At 34.0% G+C, this 23780-nt stretch overlaps 1 protein-coding gene across 3 annotated transcripts in view; it reads left to right on the forward strand.

Annotated features, from left to right (window-relative positions):
* The window catches only part of HTR2C (5-hydroxytryptamine receptor 2C), a 326375-nt gene that overhangs the window by 229499 nt on the left and 73096 nt on the right, over window positions 1-23780 (forward strand). The gene's annotated exons all lie outside the window — the stretch shown is intronic.

The raw sequence follows: 23780 nt of genomic DNA on the forward strand, positions 1-23780 counted from the left end.
AAAGGGCTTCCCTGATAGAGTACTGTCTCAGCTGGGTCTTTAATTATGGGTAGGCGTTTGCCCGTGTGTACAGGAAGGAGGTTTGAAAAAGGGGTATATTACAGATGTCATTCTAGGCAAGACAGACAAAGGTATACAAAAGCACAGAAAAATGAAAGGGAAAAAATAGCTAGAGATGAGGTTGGAGTAGAAAGCATATTTCAGACCTCAAAGTAACCTAATTCTTCATGACATAGTATGAACTTTTTACTCAAGTTTTATTCTTAATGAAATGAGGAAATATTTGTGTAAGAATACTTATAAGTCATCACCAATGTTGTATTTCCCTAAAAGCTGCAGAACATAATCTATTAAAATCCTACAGATTTACTTTAATAATGCAATGCTGTCATCATAAGGACTTTCCTGTGAAGTCATGGAACCTAAAACTATAATTTGTATACATCTATCCAGTGTTAACAATTTGTAGGGCATCAGACCAGGAAGGAGGTTTGGAAAGTTAGTAGCAAGTCAAAATGTGACTTCAGTACTACTAAGAAAATAGGGCGGTATTAGATAATCAACATTTATAATGTTATGGAATTATTAATAGAATATCAAAATATTAATGAAACATAAATTGTCCCGATCCAAACTGGAACCATGCATGATTCAAATTATTTACTGAAAGAAAACCTGTGTTCATCTATCAAGTTTCACAGAACATCTAATAGTATATATATATTATAGTATATATTATAATATTATATAGTATATACGATATAGTATATATCATAGATCATATATACTATATAATATATATTATAGTATATATCATAGATCATATATACTATATAATATATATTATATATACATATAATACTTTATACACAGTATAATGTATATCATATAATAAATGGCATTCTGCTTTATAAACATTTATTTTCCCTGCTAAAATATAATTTTACTCATCCTCAACAGATTTTCCTAAGAATATTGAGTAAAGTGCCTTTTCTGTACCTCTTTCATTTTTCTCTGCTTTTGCTTGTCAGCATCTCTTTATTTCAATCTATTTCACCATAGGTTTTCAAAATCAATGTATTATGTTTAGAAGGGCTGAAGTGTTATTTGGATGATGCCTAGAAAGAGATATTGCTACTTCTAACAAATAGGCACACCTTTCTTTTTGATCCTTTCCTCCAACCCCAGGCCAAAACTAAAACTGCTTCTTTTGAATTACCTTCAAGTAACAGAGTATGTAAACGTGGTGGAGACTGTTCTTAAAATCTTGTGTAAATCCTGTAAAACCAAACGGAAAAAAATCTAAAATCCTACCAAAAATTAATGAGCACTGAATACATGGTAGAATTTTGAAGCATTTGTAAAAACTACATTGAAGGAACCAGAGTTAGAAACAGTACCAAAGTTCTGCCTCCTAAGCCAGGATGAGGACATGGTAAAAGAAGATCTTGATGACCTCCAACCATTATTCCTAAATTATTGATAAATTGAGGAAGCTGGAGGATGAGAAAATCTGTAAATCTGTATTAACCTAAGAAATTGGCAGAGGAGAAAGTATGGTATATGGATAGAGTGTATGTCAAATAAGGCAGCAATAAATATTTTTAAAAGCAAAACCATCTGGCAAATTTAGAAACCACATGGCTTTTATGGCTATGCTTAGAATTTGCCAAAGATTAAGAATTGCCCCACCTCTGTGATCAATTTTCTGCTTCTCAATGTAAAGTCCTTCCTTCCAGCTTTTCAACATTTTTATTCACAAATATCATTCTATGACATCATTACTGATCTCCTTGACATTTTCGACAAATCTCTTGCTTCCTCCAAACTTCACTCTCTTCCCTCTCCAGCCTGCTCTGAAAAAGCTTATCTCATAAGCTTGAAGAGAATTAAGTATATCATACACAGTACTCCCAGAACATCGTGTGTACTGCCTCTGTCATAGAATTTACAATGATGTACTGAAATTTGCTTGCATGTCTGTCTCTCTACTACACGGTAAATTCCTGCTTACTAATATATAAAAATTCAAATGAAATATAATACGAATTGTATGACCAAGATGGAATCACAGCTTTGAAGATGAGAGATGATAGATAGATAGATAGATAGATAGATAGATAGATAGATAGATAGATAGAAGATAGATAGATAGCTAGATATTCAAATCCAAATGACTAACTGCATCACTTTGGGCATTTAATATTGCCAAATCTCAGTTTGTTTGTTTCTTTTTGGTTTTAATCTGTAACTACTTTATAAGGTTGTTGTGAGGAGTAAACAATATAATCTATGTAAAGTTTCCCAGAAAAAAAAATACTTAACTAATGCTAGTTTCATTCATCTCATGATTTTAGGGGTTGTTCAATATATTATGAAATATATAAATATGGTACTGCAGTAGGTTAAACACCATAAACTATAGTTCATCCTGGTAGAAGCTGAAAATCATTTAATAAACTTCAATTCATATTTATAATAAATACATTTCAAATATGAAAATAGGAAGGCCATCCCTTACTATATTACAAAGTAACAACCAGTATAATTATAATAATGTGTGGCTATAGGATTAGGAAGATTAAGTATAAAAAAATTACGGCAATAAGTCCTACTATGAGTGATAAATGAAGCATCAAAATCAATGATAAAAGAAAACATGTTAGATAAATTTAGCTTCTCATCTCATCTCACATACAAAAGTAAATTCTGGGAAAATGAAAATGTTGACGATTTAAAACCTATTCAAAGAAAAACAAGAATAATAGAATAGAATATTTATCCAACTATGTATTTACCCAGCATCTAAGATTAAAAAAAAATAGATGATTACACAAATGAGAAGACTGACAGATTTGCATGTAAATATAAAATGTTTATCTATGATAACTTTTGTTAACGTGAAGTGGATTGGGATTAAATAATTGCAGCAAACATAAACATAAGCAAAATTAAAAGATAAAGACTGGCATAAAATATTTGAGACAATTTTTAATAAGTTAGAATACTATATCATAAAATGTGTCTGTAGGTTTTTTTAGGACAGTGTATAATGCACCTCCTATATACTGGAAAATGAATAGAAATGTAATATTTACATATTCTCATTTATAATTCTTTTCAAAATCACCATTCTCTACATTACTCTAAATCAGTAATATGCTTTCATTGTACAGAATTTTCTACAAATGCAATTTCTGAACTCTGTGAGATTATAGAAGTATAAAATGTGTTCATAACACAGAAATTACATTGGAGGCATCAGCAAAAATGGCTAAGTACTTTCAAAATTCTCTCCTTCATAAAAGCAGTAAGAAAATTTACAGAAATTCTCTGAATCAACTATTTCAGGACTTTGAAAATTAACTAAATGCTTGCAGCAACCCAGAATGTGTTTGTTTAAGAAAATGGCTGAATGTTGTTAAGAATAGCAATCTCCGTGACATTTTAACTTGTCCTATTCCCATTCCCCCTTCAAGCGCCATGGTAGCCTTAAAAACCAACATCCTGCAATCATGTTGAAAACCTGCAGCCTGGCAGCTACTGGATGGGGGAAGGGAAGGGGTAGCATTAACACCAATCCTTCAAAAACTACCGAAAAACAAAAATGGGAAGAATATTTCCCAATTCTGTTTATGAGGCCAATATTATCCTGATGCCAAAATCAAACAAGGACATCACGAGAAAACTACAGACCAAAACCCCTTACAAATATAGATGAAAAAAATCCTGAGCAAATTACTAGCAAACTGAATCCAGCAGTATATAAGAAAGATTGAACACTGTGACACTGGTGTTATCTCAGAAATGCAAGGTTGTTTCAACATATGAAAATAAATCATTATAATACACTATATTAATAGAGTGAAAAACATAAACTACCTGATTACTTAAATGGACACCCGAAAAAACCATCTGAGAAAATCCAATACACTTTCATGGTCAAACAACAAACTAGGAATAGAAGGGAACTTCCACAACCTGGTCAAGAGCTTTGTGAAAAGTGAGGCTTTGTGTAAAGTGAAGGACACACGTATATGAGTTTGTTGTGTTTATTTGATTAGAGAGCCTTCATTACTACTGAAAATAGAGGATCTCAGTATCTAATGAAATTAAACTTCAGGTGTTCAAGTTCCTCATGAAATTTTCTTAGTGGTTTGAGTGAATTGCTTTTTAAATCCTTTTCTCTTTCAAATAGTAATGTCTTTCATGAAAGCTAATGACTATCCTTATCAATATGCTTATTTTATGCAGCTAAAGCAGATACCTTTTGTGTGCCTGGATTGTTTTTTCAATTGTACCGTAATATACATAGCATTTGCTCTATCCCTGATAACTTCAAGTAACAGCATTGAACATAAGAATAAATCATCTCCATCAATCAATACATCCACCACATCTCGGCTTCACCCTTCCTAGCTCTCTAGGTCAGAGGTTGGCTAACCACAGTCCATGGGCCAAATCCTGCTGGCTGCCTCTTTTGGTAAAAACAGGCATACTAGAATAAAACCACATCCATTATTTTAAAGACTGTCTACGGCTGATTTCATCCTGCAATGTAGAGTTGAGTAGTTGCAAAGGAGACTGTATTGCCCACAAAGACTAAAATAGATACTATTTGGCCCTTTACAGAAAACGTTTGCTGTTGTTTGGCCTAAGATGCAGTGTTTTTATTTGTTTGTTTGTCTTGTTTTATGTGTGTATTTATTTATTTATTTTGCTCTGGCTTTCTTCTCTTAATTGCTGCAATTTTTTGAATGCCCTTTCTACTCCAATGTGCATTTATTTGCCCAATTTATTATTTAACTAATTTTTGACCATATAATACTCCTCACTATATTATAAAACCATGAGAACAAGTATAATTTTACCTTCCGAATTGTTATCTACTTCTGCCTAGTATATTTTAACAACTAAATATTTATTAAATACATAAATAAATGCTGCATGGGTAAAATACTTCAGATTTATTTTGGAATAACAAAGAGAATAAATCCATAAATTTATTAAATATTCCAGTTTTCCTAAAACCCATTTCAATATTGTTCTAATCATACTAGCAAGTTGAATAATTTACTACTCTGAAAATGACATTTCTGTTATTAAATATAGTCGTTACTGTCAACTGAAATAAATGCATACATTTAGAAAAGGAGAGGAAATAATTTATTTCTTATAAAGGGTTACAGCATTTGGAAGGAGGAAGTGTGGGGGTAAGAGCTTTATGATGAACAGGTTAGCTAAACATACATATTCAACAGATTACAGGATGATCTGTGAATATCGTGAAAGGGGTTGTGACACATGCATATTGAATACACATGCATATAACATATGACCCATGTTTACTTTGGGATGAAGACTTAACTTTTACATGTATTACAATTAGGCCCTCTACATCAAAAGGTCTTTTTAGGACATGAAGTTGCACAAGTGCACAATCTCTGTAAGCCAGCCAGAACCAGTTCAAAGTCAGTGGTCTTATCTGGAGAAAGCTAATGAAATCAGTCTCTTGTCCAGTCAGAGCTGTAGTTATAGCTTGTGGAACAGGGGCTGAGGATCAGCCTAGTCAGCAGCTGGTGGAACTGAAAATTGTTTTAATATCACTTGTTTTGAGACCAGTGCTTGTTTAGCTGCTAGAGAAAAAGAAAATCCCTGTGACAGTTAGAACATAGTTTATTCTTTAAGTGCAGGAATGTGTGATTTAACCTTTGCCTGGCATGTCCTTAGATAATGTTTATAATCTATTATCTTATTGTCACATAGAGTCTGTTCTGTCAGCCTTATAATCTTTATTTTAACATTAATGCTGGTCAGTTGTTCTGTCCAAACCACAAAATGGAGGGGGTGTAACAAGGTGTGTCTGACCTTCCATTCTGTCATGGCTGGGAACTCAGTTTTAAGGATTTTCTGGGTTCCTCTTTGCCAAGAGAGGGTCTGTTCTTTCAATGGGGGGCATAGGGTTTTATTTTTTAATTTTTAAATTTTTAACTTTGTTTTCTTTGGGGTACATAGTAGATATATAAATATTATAAAATATTATAAATAAATATTATGGGGTACATGAAATGTTTTGATACAGGAATGGAATGTATAATAGTCACATCATGAAGAAGGGGGTAGGATTATTTTTTGAGTTTACATTACTTTAATATTGGACCCCTGAAACACACTGTCCTTTTTTTAAAAAAGTAAATTTGAAAAACTTTTAGGGAAATCTTAAAAAATGGCAATAATATAATTTTAAACCACAATTTATCAGTCATATATACACAACTGATATATAGAGAACACAACTTTATATATATAGTCTTTAGCTATTGATATGGTTTGGCTGTGTCCCCACCCAAATCTCAACTTGAATTGTATCTCCCAGAATTCCCACGTGTTGTGGGAGGGACCCAGGGGGAGGTAATTGAATCATGGGGGCCAGTCTTGTGATAGTGAATAAGTCTCATGAGATCTCATGAGTTTATTAGGGGTTTCCACTTTTGCTTCTTCCTCATTTTCTCTTGCTGCTGCCATGTAAGAAGTGCCTTTTTCCTCCTGTCATGATTCTGAGGCCTCCCCAGCCATGTGGAACTATAAGTCCAATTCAACCTCTTTTACTTCCCAGTCTCGGGTATGTCTTTAGCAGTAGCATGAAAACGGACTAATACAGCTGTGAAGTTATATATCAATATCACTTTCTGGTTCCCTTTAGAACCTTCAGGAGTTTCTGTTTTCTGTTAATTAAAATTTCACAATCACTTTTAATCTATTATCATTATTCTGTAGAGTGAACTGTTTGAATAGAGAATCAATTAAAAGCATAGCACAGTAAAATGTGGGGATGTTTTGCAACTTGGGCATATGAAAAGTAGCGAATAAGAATCATTTTCAACGTATGATATGAAAGAAGGGAGATCCTGGGGGCATCCATAGTCAAACACTTGGTTGTACACTTGGAGATGTTTTTTCAAGCCTTGGATTATTACTAACAGTAAACAAGAAATTCACTAACTAGAGAAAGCAGATATGAGTACGTACAGCCTATTAGATCACAAACAGTGGTTAGTAAGGTGATCTAACTAAAAGCTGTAGATGGTGTCTCTTTGAACTAATACTACTTTGAGCGGTCTAAAAGCATGATTGCTACATGATGCTTTAAGAAATCTGCCTAGTACCTGACAGCATATTGTTCATACTAGTATCTATAGCTGTAAATTTAGATTTGAATAATTGTTTGGTACATATTAATATATAATTTTAAGATAAAAAGGAAATTGATTTTATAGGTTATATCCTATGTCTTTGGCTTAAAATATATTGTAGAAAATAATGTATCCCATCAAACTCCATGGTAAATTAGTGAGTCACAGCGAAAGTTAGAAACACTGGCCTACAACTTTTAATGATCAATTACTTGGCCATGAATAAGCCATGCATTATTTAGATGTATATTTAATTTTAAAGAAATCTGCATTTTAATATTTCTGAATATGTCATTAGTTATTAAGGAGATTACTATAAAAACATATTTTACAGTTTACTTTAGTCCTTAGTGAACATTAGAATGATAGCATGGCCATGTTGTTTATCACTGAAGCACCTAGGAGAGTTAGCAAATGTTAATCCTGCTAGTGTCATCAAGACTAAATAAATTATAAAGACTAAATATCCTTTTTTTTTTTTTTTTTGAGATGGAGTCTCACTCTGTCTCTGAGGCTGGAGTGCAGTGGCACGATCTTGGCTTACTGCAACCTCTGCCTCCCAGGTTCAAGCGATTCTCCTACCTCAGCCTCCCGAGTAGCTGGGCTTACAGGCACACAACATCACGCCCGGCTAATTTTTGTATTTTTAGTCGAGATGGGGTTTCGCCACGTTGGCCAGGCTGGTCTCGAACTCCTGACCTCAGGTGATCCACCCACTTTGGCCTCCTAAAGTGCTGGGATTATAGGCGTGAGCCAAAGCGCCTGGCAGGACTAAATATACTTTTAAAAAATTATATTTTTTTCTATTGACTTAGAAATCACTCTACATTAATGACATAGTCAAAGAGATTTTACTATTGTTCTCTTGTAAATAAAATACCAGATTAAAGGTATGCTTAATATGATAAAGTAAAGCCAAAATCCAAACCAGAAAATCCAGAGTCATAAAGTTAAAGCCACAATTATATCTTATTCTCTTACCTACTCATTTCTTTTTCCCTACTACTGAGAGGATAGAGTCACATAGTGCAAATCAGCAGAAGTCCTCATTATTATATTCTTGCTTAGGCAAGAATTCATGATTCTTTCTTTGTCCTTATCCCTTTTCCACCACTCAAGATCCATACAGTAGAAGAAATAGAGAATCATTTAATAAAGTTGTCTTCCATCCAACTCTGAAGAAAATTATCAACAGAGAAATGGAAGTCTTTTCCATGTACTCATAGGGAAAGGCTTGAGATCATCTCGAAAGGAAGTAGCTCAACTGGAAATCACATAAAAAATTCCAGGAAAGATGGGTTGTGAGACTATCTCAGAAGAGAAAATCTAGGGTTTGTTTGTTTGTTTGTTTGTTTGAAGATATTGTAGATCGTATTGAACTTCTCCGGTGTCAGGTCCTGATGAAACTGTAGGCTCACAAAATTTTGCAGATAGAAAAGTTCTTGGTGCTGAGAGACTTGAGATGAGCAAGTACATAATGCAGAATTTGCTAAGCTAAATGAACAGGGCTGATTGAATTTGTCCTTAGCTAAGTTTCTTTATTTTGTAATGTGGTGGTCACATTGCAGAGCCCCAGAGCCTAGGATCTCATTATGATTCTTCTAGGCCTGTGTTTTTGGCAACTAACTTGTGATACATCTGGGATAGCTTTGGCAAAAGAGTGTATGCAGCCCATCTGGGGTCTTCCAGCCATAGAATTCCTGTACTGTCATATAAGAAGTCTGTTTATATGATTTAGAAGCAGGTAATACAGGTTGACCAAATTGGAAGTGGAGCTGGGGAGTGTTTGTAACCCAGAAAATATCTTGGTACATATAAGTGTCAGGAGATTTTTCTCCTTTTATTTAATTGGTGGGAAATGATATTTTTGAGATGTGGGGTTTAAGTTCAAGTAAGAGATGGGTTATTGGTTAACAAGCTTTTGGATCATTTAGGCTATTTGTAATCACAACCAGTTCATCAGGAAAAGACCACCAGGCCAGAAGAGGCTTTCATGACAGCATTTACACAAAGAAGCATCAATCAACGTCAAGCCTTTCAGCAGAAACTGGAACTTCACGGTGCAGCAGTTCATCTTCGCATGGGCCGGGAGGTTGAACATCCTGCATAGTGCTGCCAGGAAATCCCTATTTCATACTAAGAGGGGGCTGGCTGGTTGCATATGTAGGATGTCCCATCTCCCAGCCCACTTCGTCATGACAGACACCAGAAACACCACTCTGCTTCACTGAAGAACAATAAAATCTGCGTGTCATGGAAACACAGATGCTAGAGCTGCATTACCAGAAAGGCATTCTGACAAATGTATTTAGAGGAGGGTAGAGTACTGACTGCTATGACCTTGGCTCATAAGAGGCAGTGGGTATGTGAGTGGATCTTTAAGCTCAGGGCCAGTAGATCTGCATTAAACCATATTAGCAACAAAACTGGCCACACAGATAATGCCTCCAGAATTGTGCCACCTACTGCCAGAGCTACACGGAATTAGGGGGATTTAATAGTTGGGCATATTTATTTAGGCTAGCCAGAGCCAAATACCTAGAGGTAGAGAGAATCTAATTCTTAATTGTAGGAAAAAACAAATATTATATCCTGAAAAGCAGCCTGGAATTTCAAGTCTGAGGGTCAAGGTAAGATAGTAAATTTAAAAATGTGTCTCAAAGTCAGAAGAAGGATATTTGGGAGGAGTATTCCAGAGAAGAACTAATAATTCTAAATTGAGCAGAAACAGTCTATTATACTTTGAGGCAAGATTCAAGTTACAAGGAAGTAGGTGTGATTGCAAAGGGAGAAAGTTAGTGGCATGTCCCTACAAATATTTCAGAGATATAATTTCTGTCAGCTGCAGTATCCAATCATATCCAGAGAATTCTGTCAAAAGCAAGGTGATAGGAAATATCGAGAGCAGGGCCCAGCTCTTAAAAACATAGGGCAGGATTAAAAGTAATGCAAAATCCAGCCAATCCTAGCGGCCCTTCTACTTCTGGATTGGTATAGGAAGGATATAATCTCAGAATAGAAATAAGCCATTTAAATGGAATATATTTAGCTTTATAAATAATTGGCTGTTACACTTAATTTTCCATTTTCACTTTAGACTGCTAAAATTTCACTATGGATCTTTATATGAAAATGACTAATCTGTAGCAGATGCTACTGGCAGAGAATCAATTCTGTCAACAGCACGAACTTGAGTTGTATCCTGGGATGCTATCGAGTTTTCCACTGACTTTAAATTAGAGTCAAGTTAAACAGGCCATCTCCAAAGAATTTGGAGTTCTAAAAAAATGTTTATTTGCTATGCGTTCGAATCTGGGATGAGTTTCTAGTCAACTATCCTGGCTTTGGCATTCTTCACAGTGGATGGTAAGTGGGCCAATCTTAGGCTGAAAGACAGGCTGATTTAGGGTTTGGGATTTAGAGCATTTATATCTCTTTATTTTCCTCAGCAGCACAGACTCTCCATTGGAATTAGGGGCTTAGTGAATAGTTCAAAAAATGTATGGTTTCATATATAAGGACCCCAAAGTTCCATGCAAATGTGTAAGCATACTGTTATGATAATACCCATATAATTTCTGTAGAGTCTATAGAGATATAGATAATGTGTGGCTTCTACCTTTAATTCTTAGTCGATCTGTTGAGAGATTTATCAGTTTTATTGATCTATACCCAATAAAGTGCAACATTTTATTTCATTGAATTTTCAGTATTATAGTATTGCCTAAATTTTATTGATTTCTGCTTTTATATTTATTTACTTCTTCTGGTACTTGGATTTCATTTTTCCTTTTTTGCCTAGCACTTTAATTTTGGAAGCTTAGATCATGGGTTTGAGTTTTCTTTTCTAAAATAAACCATTAACGTTAGAAAATTCCCTTTGAGTACTACTTTAGCACCATCAGACAAATTTTAGTATGTTTTATTTTCATTTTAATTTACTTCAAATTATTTTTTAACTTCATTTGCCTTTTCCTTTTTGAAACATGAATTATTTAGAAGTGTGTTACTTAATTTGCAAATATTTGAACATTTTCAAGATACCTTTTTTATTTGTTTTCAGGTTAATTCTGTTATACTCAGACAACACAGATTGTTTGACTGCAACCATTTTAATTTCTTCAGGTTTATTTTATGAGCCAGAATATGGCCTTTCCTGGTCAATTTTCCATAGTTCTTGAAAAGAATGTGTATTTTCCTGTTGTCAGGTGGTATGTTTTATCAATGTCAATTAGGTCAAGTTTGTTGGTAATGCTGTTCAGTTCTTTTACATCAGTGATAATTTTCTGTATGCTTTTCTGTCAATTAACTGAGGAAGGGGTGTTGAAATCTTGAAGTGTAATTGTAATTCTACTTTTGATTTCTTCTTTCTGTTCTACCATTGTTGTGCTTCATGAATTCTGAAGCCGTGTTATTATATTTTAAATGTGTTATAAACATTTAGGACTGTTATATTCCCTCAATGAATTGACACCTTTATCATTATAAAATTGTCTGTGTTATCCTTGGTGATATCCGATGATCTGCAATTTACTTTATCTGTTATTAATATAAAAATTCTAGCATTTGTTTAATTAGTATTTGCACAGTATATCTTTTATCCATACTTTTACTATACAGGTTGAGCATCTCTAGTCCCAAAATCTGAAATCTGAAATAATCCAAAATCAAAAACTTTTTTTTTTTTTTTTTTTTTGAAGACAGGGGTTTTCTCTGTTGCCCAGGCTGGAGGGCCATGGCACAATCATGAGTCACTGCAGCCTCAACCTCCTAGGCTCAGGTGATCCTCCTGCCTCAGCCTCCTGAGTAACTGGGACCACAGGTGTATGCCACCATGTCCGGCTAATTTTTTAAAGTATTTGTGGAGACAGGATCTACCTATGTTGCCCAGGCTGGTCTCCTGGGTTCAAGTGATCCTGCCACCTCAGCCTCCCAAAGTGCTGAGATTACAGGCATGAGCCACCATGACCAGCCAAAATACAAAACTTTATGAACACCAATATGGTGCCATAAGTAGAAAATTTCTCACCTGACCTCATGTGATGGGTCACAGTCAAAATGCCGTCAAAACTTTGTTTCATGCACAAAATTATTTGCAACATTGCATAAAATTAACTTCAGGCTAGATGTATAAGATATATAGAAAAAGATAAATGGATTTCACGTGTAGACTTGAGTTCCATCCCCAACATGTCTTATTATGTATATGCAAATATTCCAAAATATCAAAATGTCCAAAATCTGAGACTCCTCTAATCCCAGGCATTTCAGATAAAGGATGCTCAGCTTGTATAACTATCTATATTATTAAATTTAAATTTGTAGAGTTTCTTATAGACAGCATATAATTGTGTCTTGTTTATTTTTATTCTCAATTTTAATCCAACATGGCTCTTTCCTTGAACTGGTGTGTTTACACCATTTAGATTTAATGCAATTATTGATTTGTTTGGACTTATGTCTACCATGTTTTGTTTTCTATTTATCCCTTGTCTTTTCCACTCTTATTTCCTATAGGAATGGGAAACATTCTTTTGTTTCCTAATTCTGATTTATTATGTTTTTTTCTTTTTATTTGAGTATTTCAATTTTATTCATCTATTGGCTTCTTTACTATATTTCTTTGTACAGTTTTTTTGTTTGTTAAGTGACAATGCTCTGAATTAAAATATACCTGTATATTATAAGTATCCTTTATCCAAAATGCTTGGGACCACAATGCTTTGGATTCTGAATTTTATTAGATTTTGGAATATTTTCATTATAGTTAACAGCTCAGCATCCCTAATCCAAAATTCCAAAATCCAAACTGCTCCAATAAGTATTTCCCTTAAGCATTATCTCAGTGCTCAAAAAGTTTAGATTTTGGAGAATTTGGGATTTCAGGTTTTCAGATTAGAAATATTCAACCCGTATATACGTATTTTTTCCAAGTTTCTTGCACTTAATATTTTATCACATCAAGTGAAAGATAAAACCATTATCCTCCTTTATCCTCCTTTTTTTGGTCTTAGTTGTAATATGGATTACATCTACATGCATTGAGAACCTTATCAGACAATGTTACAAAATTTTTGCTTCTGAGAATCATATGTATTTCAAAGACTTCAGAAAAATTATTATATTTTCTAAGATATTTACCGTTTCTGTTGTTCTTCCTTTGTTCCTGATGTTTTCATGTTTTCCTTTAGTGTAATTTCCTTCTGCCTGAAAAACATCCTTTAACATTTTTAGAGCAAGTCTCCTAGTTTAGAGAGACTTGTTTTAGAGCAGTGAATTCCTAGTTTCCCTTCACCTGAGAATCTCTATTTCACATTCATTTGTGAAATATATTTCCACTGGATATAGAATTTTAAATTGATAGTTCCTTTCTTTCAGCCTTTTAAATTTGGAGTTACACTACCTTCTGGTTTTCATGGTTCCTGATGCAAAATCTAAAGATATGCTACTTTCAATGTTTTTGTCTTTATCTTTTATTTTGACCAGTTTGATTATGATGATCTACGTATGATTTTTTTTTTTTGGTTTAAACATTTGAGTTTTACAGAACTTCTTAAATCTGTAAATTTTTTTCCCCCAAATGTGGCATGTTTTGGACCATTATTTCTTCAAATAGTATTTCTTCATCAATTTTTCTCCTCTCCTTATAAAATTCCAATGATACACATGTTAAACATATAGTTATTGTCCCACAGGTCCCCACTATGTTCATTTATTTTTATTTTTTTCACACTGCTGTTCAGATTATATAATTTATATGGATCTAACTTTAGTTTTTATGACTCTTTATCTGTCATCTCTACTCTTCTATTGAGCCCATTCAATGATCTTTTTTCAAATATTGTATTTTTTGAGCTCCAAGCTTTCAGTTGGTTCTTTTTAATAAATTCTACTTATTATTTGAGAACTCCTACCTTTCTATTCATTTCAAGAGAGGCCCCCTTCCTTTACTGAGCATGATTAGGGTAGCTGCTTTGAAGTCTTTGTCTACAAATTCCAACATTTGTTATCTAAGGGTTGCTGTCTTTGATTCTCTTTTTTCCTTAAGAATTTTTGAGATTTTTCTAATTCTGTGTATATTTGGATAAAACATTTTATATCTTTGACACTCTGAATATTATGTCTTGAGATCTGGATCCTTTCTTATTGAGATAATATTCATATAACAAAATTAACAATTAACCATTTAAAAGTATACAATTCTGTGGTATTTAGTACATTCACAATGATGTCCAACCATCATCTCTATCCAGTAGCAAGATATTTTATCACTACTTCCAAAAAAAAAACCATATCCATTAAGTAGTTATTCTACATTGCCCCATTCCTCAGCCTCTGGAAAACACTAGTCTCCTATCTGTCTTTAAGGATTTACCTATTCTGAATATTTCGTATAAATAAAGTCATACAATATGTGATCTTTTGCATCTGGTTTCTTTTACTTAGCATGATGCTTTCAAAGTTCAACCATAATGTGCCATGTATTTGTAATTCACTCTTTTTATGGTTGAATAATATTCCATTATATGAATATAGTACATTCTGTTTATTCATCTGTCAGTTGATAGATATTTGGGTTGTTTCCTCCTTTTGGCTATAGTGAAAAGTACCACTATAAAGAGTCATGTCAAATATTTGCTTGAATATCTATAAATAGAATTGCTAGGTCATATGATAATTCCGTGTTTGGCTTTTAAAGGAACTAACAAACTGTTTTCCACAGTGACGGCACCGTTTCACTTTATCACATCACCAACAATGTATGAGGTTTCCAATTTTTTCTCCACATCCTCACCAAGACTTGACATTTCTCATTTTGTTTTTGGTTTTGTGTTTATGGTCAACCTGGTGGGAGTGAAGTGGTTTCTCATGGTGGTTTTCATTTACATTTCTCTAATGACTAATTATGTTGAGCATTTTTTCATATGCTTGTTGGCCATTTGTATATCTCATTTGGAGAAATGTCTATTCAAGTTCCTTACCCATTTTTTATTTGCAAATATTTTCTTGCATTCTGTGGGCTGCTTTTACACTCTTCTGATAGCACTCTGATGCAGAAAAAAATTTTAATTTAATGATGTCCAATTTTTCTATCTTTTCTTTTCTAATCTAATGCTACTGGTGTCATATCTAAGAAACCATTGCCAAATCCAAGGTCACTAAGATTTAGCCCTGTGTCCTTTTCTATGTATTTTGTACCTTTGGTTTTTATATCTAGATCTTTGGACCATTTTGAGTTAAATTTTGTGTATGTTGTGAGGTGAGGGTTCAACTTCAATCTTTTGCATGTGAAATCTACATGCAGTTTTCCCAGCACTATTTGTTGAAGGGACTGTTGTTTTCCATTGGAAGGTATTGTCACAAGTGTAAAACTCAGCTGACTGTGGATAAATAGGTTTATTTCTGGCCTCTCAATCCTATTCTATTAATCTATGTCTATCCTTTTACTTGTACCACATTGTTTTGATTATAATAGCTTTCCAGTGAATTTTGAAATTGAGAATTCTGAGTCCTAAAATTTTGTTCTCCTTTTCAAGATTGTTTTGGCTATTCGAGATCCCTTAAGATTAAATATTAATTTTAGGATTGGCATTTCCATTTCTGCCAACAAACGCATTAGGGTTTTGATAGGGATTGCATTAAATCTGTAGGTCACTTTGAAAAGTATTGCCATTTTAACAATATTAAATGTTCCAATCCATGAACATGGCCTAACTTTCAAAATTTTAGTTACCTGCAGAGCTCCTGGTGTATAGCGGTGTTGTCACTATAGGTGGGCAGCTTAATGATTGATGCTTGCCTCCATTTATGCCAGGATAGAAAAAGTGAAGCAAAGAAATCTCTCTGTTTTATGCCTGTCCTCCTTGTCCCCTGGGAAGACAGTATTTTTCTTGGAGGTTTCTTTCTGCACATCCACTACACAGTTTGAAGAATTTTGGCCGCACTAAAATCTAAGCCAGGAGGTAAGGGAAGTGGGAAGGGACAGGAAAATACTTCTTTTATTGGTCATTGTTTAATTTTTATTTTCTTGCCCAATTAGTCTGCTGTTATTTATTTTTCACATACCTTAGTTACTTGTTTTGGGTATATGTGCACAGGTTTTAGTTGTAATCTATAGGAGAGATATGATGAAATGCACTTCAGTTTTGCCAGACCTGAAAGACTTTTAATTGGTAACTTTATAAAACATGTCATTTTATCATTATATGTTGTTTTATGAAAACAAAATTGATTGATTTTTTCAGATATTGACTTTATATACACCAACCTTTCTAAACTCGTTAATGCTCAACATTTATCTGTAAATTTTTCTATGTACACAATTATGTTTTCATTTTTCCTTTTAAGTCCTGAACATTTTTACTTTCATAACACAGTAACAAGTAACTCTAGTACAATGCAGAATAGATGTTGTGATGGTAGACATTCTTGTTTTTTTCCAACATTTAATTATTAAATATTTGAGAGATATACTTTAAGAAAGTTAGAATCTTAGTTTGCTGAAATTTATTCAACTTGAACTACGTTGAGTTATATTTAAAAATGTGTGCATACATTGACTTACTCACATAATTTTCTCCTTATTTGTTTACTGTGATACATCTTCAAGCTTTATTTTCAAAGTTATACTGGCCTCATGAAGTACGTTGGGAAATAATCCCTTTATTTATTCAAAGAATCTGTGTATGGTTGATGTTATTTTTTTCTTACATATTTGATATCACAAGTAAATACATTTCGATCTACATTGTGCCATCCAAAGAATATGTTATGACATAATATCTCTTTAGATGTAGATTTATATTTTTCCATAAGATTTGGTGGTTGTTTCGTTGTTGCTGTTTAATCTTTCTAATTTTAAATTAAGAGAGTACGTGCGCAGGTTTTGTGATTGTATTTTCATGTAGGACCTGTAACTATCTTGTTAAAGTTTTAATAAGATTTTTAATGAATTCTGTCACTGTTGCAAATAGACTATTTCCCCTTTTTCTATCTCTAGCACTTGTTCTTGGACTAGTTAAACTTCTAGATTATTTTATATTTATCTTGTATCCAGCCAGACTATTATATTCTCTCAGTAAATCCAGTATAGTTTTTAGAAGAGTCTCAGATTTGCTAGTCCTACAGTCAAATCACTAATAAACAAGAGATCATTTTATACCTTGTTTTCCAAAGTTATACAAGTTAGTTTATACTCTTATCATAGTGAAAGTTAATAGCATAATGATAATGAGTAATGGGGTAAACTGGCATCTTGTCCAATTTCTAAATTTAATGTAATTGAAATACATTTACCGTATTGCTGTTTATAATATTTGTTGTAGGTTCTTAGTAAGTTATCTTTATCAAAATTAAGGGTACTGCCTTTATCCCTTCATCATTAAAATTTTAATTAGGAGTGGCTTCTGTATTTAATCAAATTACTCTTCAATATCTATTAAAAGACCAAAAATTTCTTCACAAATGCTAATATAAGGGATTATATTGGTAGATTTCATGATGATAAATCACCTTAGCATTCCTGGAAGAACTCTTGTTTTTTCTGATGTGTTTTTCTTTTGATACTTTATTGGGCTTTATTTGTTAATATTTTATTTTGAACTTTGAATCTATAATAATGAATGCTGTTTTCTCTAGTCTCCTTTTTTAGTGTTTTTCAAGTTTTGCTATATTGACACTATATTGTTTTATAAAATGTACTGAGGAATTTTTAAACTTTCATGGCTATTCATCTTTTCATATATGTTAACTTAAAGAGATCGATTATAATTTTTTGTTTCCAAGTCCTAGCTTTGGGATTACTTCACAGTTGCCCCCACATTCCCATACATCTTAATTAAATTATCAGAATACTGAACTTTTATTCTTTTCTCAAAGGCAAAGATTGTCTACATTACTTCATGAAAATAAAGTCCTTTTGTATTTTCTTTGAACAGAAGAACTGAAAGATTAATGTCTTATATTCAGTCTTTGCCTTTTTTATTATTGGTGGGGATACCTGTGATTGTTGGAGTTATTAAAAATCATGTAACATTTGAATGAATGAACAAACATATAAAAATGTCTTATGAAGCACTATACACAATTTTTTGCCCCTGAAAATAAGATTTCGTTTCACTCAACTATGAATGGGACTCCCCTATGGAAAGTGTGCTATAGCCTCTTGGCTATGCAACTCCCTTCAAACCTTTTACATATTAATTGTATAAAATATTGCTGGCTCACATAATTCCACACATTGTTCTATGCACTATGGATAATGGAAAAATAAACAATAATTACTGACCCAATGGAGCTTATGTTCTAATGGTTATGGCAACAGAATTCTCCACATAGTGATAATCAGGAGATACTTGTGCATTTGAAGCACAATTGGCAACATAATTTCTGCAAGTGAAACATGTCAAGGAGAATACACAAACCCTCCACACAATCGACTTCCATGGTGGATACAATCTGAGGGAGTTATAGGAAAATGATGAACAATAATGAACTTTTGGTTAAAAGAACTTCTCGTGATGTATTTCCTTTCCTTATTGCACTGGTTGAATTCTAATAATTGGTATTTTGATTTCTAGTATGGCCATATAAGCACTTCTATTGTTAACCTTTTGGCAAATAAAAGCTACTAACTTGGAACAAAACACAAAGAACAATTACCTTAAGGTATTGGACAGGAATCCAAAACGGAGATATTGGCAATCACAACACTTGGAAGAAAGAAACAACAGAGGTTGAGTTTCCAACTTTCAAGACTTATAGCTTAAGAGGAAGATGCAGTTTCTGCCATGAGAGGTGGCTAAAACTCCAATAAAAAAATCTTTAGTTTTTTTGGTTGGGTGTGGGGGCTTTTTATGCCTGTAATCCCAGCACTTTGGGAAGCCAAGACAGGTGGATCACTTGAGGCCAGGAGTTAGAGACCCACCTGGGCAACATGGCAAAACCCCATCACTACAAAAAATACAAAAATTAGCCAGGCAGGGTGGCCGGTGCCCATAGTCCCAGCTACTCTGGAGGCTGAGATAAGACGATAGTTTGAGCCTGGGAGGTGGAGATTGCAGTGAGCTGAAATAGTGTCACGGCACACCAGCCTGGGTGACAGAGCCAGATCCTGTCTCAAAAACAAAACAAAACAAAAAGTCTTCAGTTTTTATGGCCTAAAGAACCTGAGGAATTTGCAAAACTGGAAGGTGAAGGAGCACCTAGGAAAAGGTAAAGATAGAGAGAACCACAAATTCTTCTCTGGGAAACTATAAACTCTGCCTAAATCTCTAGATAACATTTAAACCATGCTTGCCTGGGATATCCTGCAAGCAACCTAAGAAATGATAAATGAACTGAATTGACATTTGAGCTGTAGCCCAAATGAAAGAGATTGCAGTTTGAGTCCAACCAAGCTGATTGCTGGAAAAAAAACAAAAACAAAAACACCAATACTCTTTGGAGCAAAAGAACCAAATCCAGCATCTCAACGACATGGCATTCACAATGTTTAGTTTACAATCTAAAATATTTTACTTTAAGAAGAAACAGGGAAAGACAACTCATTCACATACACACTAACACACACACACATATATACACACACACAACTTTTAAGAGACCTGTCCTGAGAATATGCAGATGTTAAAATTCACAGAGAAAGATTTTATTGCTGCTATTATATTTATATCAACACCATCAAAGAAAATATGCTCATAATTATTGAAAATGGAAAACCTCAGAAGATAAATAAAAACAACAAAAATAATTGAATGGCAATTTGTGGGCTAAAAAATAATATATGAAATATAAAATTATTCTGGATGAGTTTAACAGTATAATGGAGATGACAGACAGAAAAGCCAGTGCATTTGAAGATAGATCTATGGAAGTCATCCGAAATTAAGATCAGAGCGAAACACATTGAGAAGGAAAAGAATGGACTCTCAGGAATCTGTGAAACAATATCAAATGCTCTAACATGCATGTGATTTGAGACCCAGAGAATGAGAGGGAAAATGGGACCAAAAACTATTTGCAAAAAAATAAGGACTGAAAATTTTTCAAATTTGGTGAAAGCCGTAAGTTTATAGACTCATGAAGCTCAGCAAATACCAAGCATCATAAGTATAAATTCTAATGATTAAGAAAATCTTACTATCCAAATATGTATGAATAATTCACATAGATTGAAGCAGCACCATTTGTAATGGAAAAGCGAAAAATGGCAATTTTACTGCCTTTAATAGACATCTAAGAACGTGTTATATACTGGTGAAGGTTGAGAATGTCGCCAACCTAAACAAGAGTATTATAAAAGAATAATGAGTTATACAAGATCTCTTATTAATGGGCAATGATGTTCACATTAAAAGTAGAGGGGTTTGATCACTGCTTCATTATTATCAAGAACGAAGCACCAGTTCATCAGTCTGTATCTTGACATATCCTTCAGCCCATTCTGGAAGAAACCAAAAATGTCCAGTGGAAGGATGCTGGTTAACCTTCCAGAATATTTCAACAGCCACATTTCACCTTACTTTTCCTTACTTCTCCAAGAAAACAAGATCCTGAATTGTTTATTTATCCTGTAAGGTAGTCATGCCTACTAAGGTTGCATAGGAGAAGAGCCCAGTATCTAAGATAATTCTCACTAACAACTCCAGCAGACTGGAATATGACACATTGTAAAACAATTCACCAACAGCAGATTTAAAAGTTGATTTTTTGCCTGATTCAATTGCTAGATTCTAGATGCCAATGTCATTACAAAAAGTTTAAACTTTTACTGATACTCCAATATGGAAACTTTAGCACTACTGAAAATAGTTTAGATCTCAAGTTTTCAAGTAAGAACACCAATGTTAAAAACAACTTACTTGGGGCTGGGCGCGGTGGCTCATGCCTGTAGTCCCAGCACTTTGGGAGGCCGAGGCAGGCCGATCATGAGGTCAGGAGATCGAGACCATCCTGGCTAACAAGGTGAAACCCTGTCTCTACTAAAAATACAAAAAATTCGCCGGGCGTGGTGGCGGGCGCCTGTAGTCCCAGCTACTCCAGAGGCCGAGGCAGGAGAATGGCTTGAACCCGGGAGGCAGAGCCTGCAGTGGGCTGAGATCGCGCCACTGCACTCCAGCCTGGGTGACAGAGCGAGACTCCGTCTCAAAAAAAAAAAAAGTTTACTTGAAATGTTCTGCTAATTTTGGCACCAGCTCAAAGTCAGACTTAATGCCACACCAGACTATCATGAAAATGGCAATAGTAATTCATCTGGTAACTGTTAAAAGTAAAAATAACAAGAGTTTCTGCCACTTATTAATCTTTACTTCTAGTATCTAACAAAATGTTTGGCATATAGAAAACAAATAGCTAACATAGGATAAATTAAGGAATAAATAGGTAACATTAAAGTAATTTATATGAGGAGGAACTTTAGTGTTCTGTCTCTCCAAAAGAGCAACAAAATGACCTGGAAATAGTTGTCAGAATCAACTATTATGAAACTCAAACATCAAATCAAAAATTTAAAACAAACAAGGTAATGCTAAATGAAGAAGAAACCCACTGCTTTGCAGTAAGGGAGCACTGTAGCATTTTGAGCTGCCTGCTACCATATCCAATTTCCAGATATGCAGCTAATTTGAGGATGAAAGCCTGCACTCCTGATGCAAGTTGCTAATGCCAAAGAAATACAGATCTTTTCCTCAAAGAAATGTGCTTGTCTTTTTAGACTTCTCTATGGCACCCTGAAGGATGGGACAGTAACTTCCTTTGTTTTGCCTGACTCAGAGCATTTCCAGGGCTCAGATGATGTTCTGGTTGGAGTTTACCAAAAGTATTAAAAGGCACAAGCATTGTTTGCAACAGACTAGGACAAGTAACACTAGACCACACAAACAAGAAACAGGTTGAATGGCCTGGGAAGAAAGAGGTTGGGAATGGAGATACGTTGGGAAAGAAAACTTTATTTTTAAGGAACTCAAGTATAACAGAATGGAAAAAGCTACACATGGCATGCCTAAGGATGTCAGAATGCTTAGAAAAAGCCTGGAAAGACACTATTCTTCCACCTGTGGCTGGGCTGTCCATCAGCCTCTGAGATTCTGCTGAAGTATAAAGTTGGGCTAAGGCAGAGTTATAAACAACCTCATTAAGCATTGAAAGAAGGTCCCAAACAGACCCACCCTGCAAAAAGTAAGAAAGCATTCATTCCTTTTTTTTTCTTTGCCTACCAGTATTTAAGAAACCTCTGTAAAAGTGCTAGGTAACCACCAAACTAACAGGATGCTGATTTTAGCCACCACAGAAGACCAAGAAAAAAGAAAACGGACTTTATAAAAATAGTTTTGAAAAATCACTAAACAGGCAAACAAAATCAGTCCACAACAAATAGCAACAACTTCAGGAAGGGAAGAAAATCTGATTTACGGATCTGCCACATTGTAATATTAAGATTTCCAAGTTTTACCAAGATTAAAAAGCATGCAAATAAACTAGAAAATATGACCTATTTTCAGAAAACAGAATAGAAACTGATCATGAGGAAGCCCAAGCACTGGACTTAATAGACAAAGACTTTACATCAACTGTCTCAAATGTACTCAAAGAGCTGAAGGAAACCGTGGAGTAAGAATTAAAGCAAACCAGAAGAACAATGTCTCAAGGAATAGAGAATATAATTAAAGGGATAAAATTATTTTAAAAAATGGAAATATGGCGGCTAAAAACTATAATAACTGAAATGAAAAATTCACATGAGGGAATTGACAGCAGACTTTAGCAGGCAGAAGAAAGAATCAGAGGACCTGAAGATAGGTCAATTGTGATTATCCAGTCCAAGGAGCATAAAGAGAAAATAATAAAGAAAAATGAACAATGCCTAAGGGACCTTTGAGACACTATCAAGTTTACCAATACATGCACAATGGGATTTCCAGGAGATGAGAGATTAAAAGGATCAGAAAAAGAATATTTGAAGAAATAATGGCCACAAACTTTCCAACTTTGAATAAAGACATGACTATAAATCCAGGAAGCTCAATGAACTCTAAGCAAGAATTACTCCACAATATCCAAACCAATGCGCAGTATAATCAAACTCTTGAAAGGCAAAAAGAGAATCTTAAAAGCTGCAACAGAAAAGCATCTCATCACATACAAAGTATCTTTAACAAGATTAACAGTGAATTTCTCTTCAGAAACCACGGAGGCCAGAAGCAGTGAGATGACATAGTTAAAGTGCTGAAAGAAAAATTGTCAACTAAATGCTCTAAATCTGGCAAAGCTATCCTTCAAAAATAGAGAAATTAAAACACTCCTGGTAAAAGAGCAAAAACAAAAACAAAAAATCAGAGAGAGTTAATTACTAGTGGACCTACCCTAAAAAAAATGCTAAAGGGAGTCCTTCAGGATGCAATGAAAGGACACCAAAAAGTACCTTGAAGGCATATAAAGAAATAAAAAACAACAAAAGTAGCTACAAAGCAAATATAAAATCCAGTGGAATTGTACTATGGGTTTCTTACACCTGTTTTGACTTTCTATTTCCTTTAAAAGGCAAATACATAAAACAATAATTATAAATCTATATTAATGAGCACCAAA

This window comes from Nomascus leucogenys, chromosome X, assembly GCF_006542625.1.
Source record: "Nomascus leucogenys isolate Asia chromosome X, Asia_NLE_v1, whole genome shotgun sequence".
Classification (NCBI taxonomy): Eukaryota; Metazoa; Chordata; class Mammalia; order Primates; family Hylobatidae; genus Nomascus; species Nomascus leucogenys.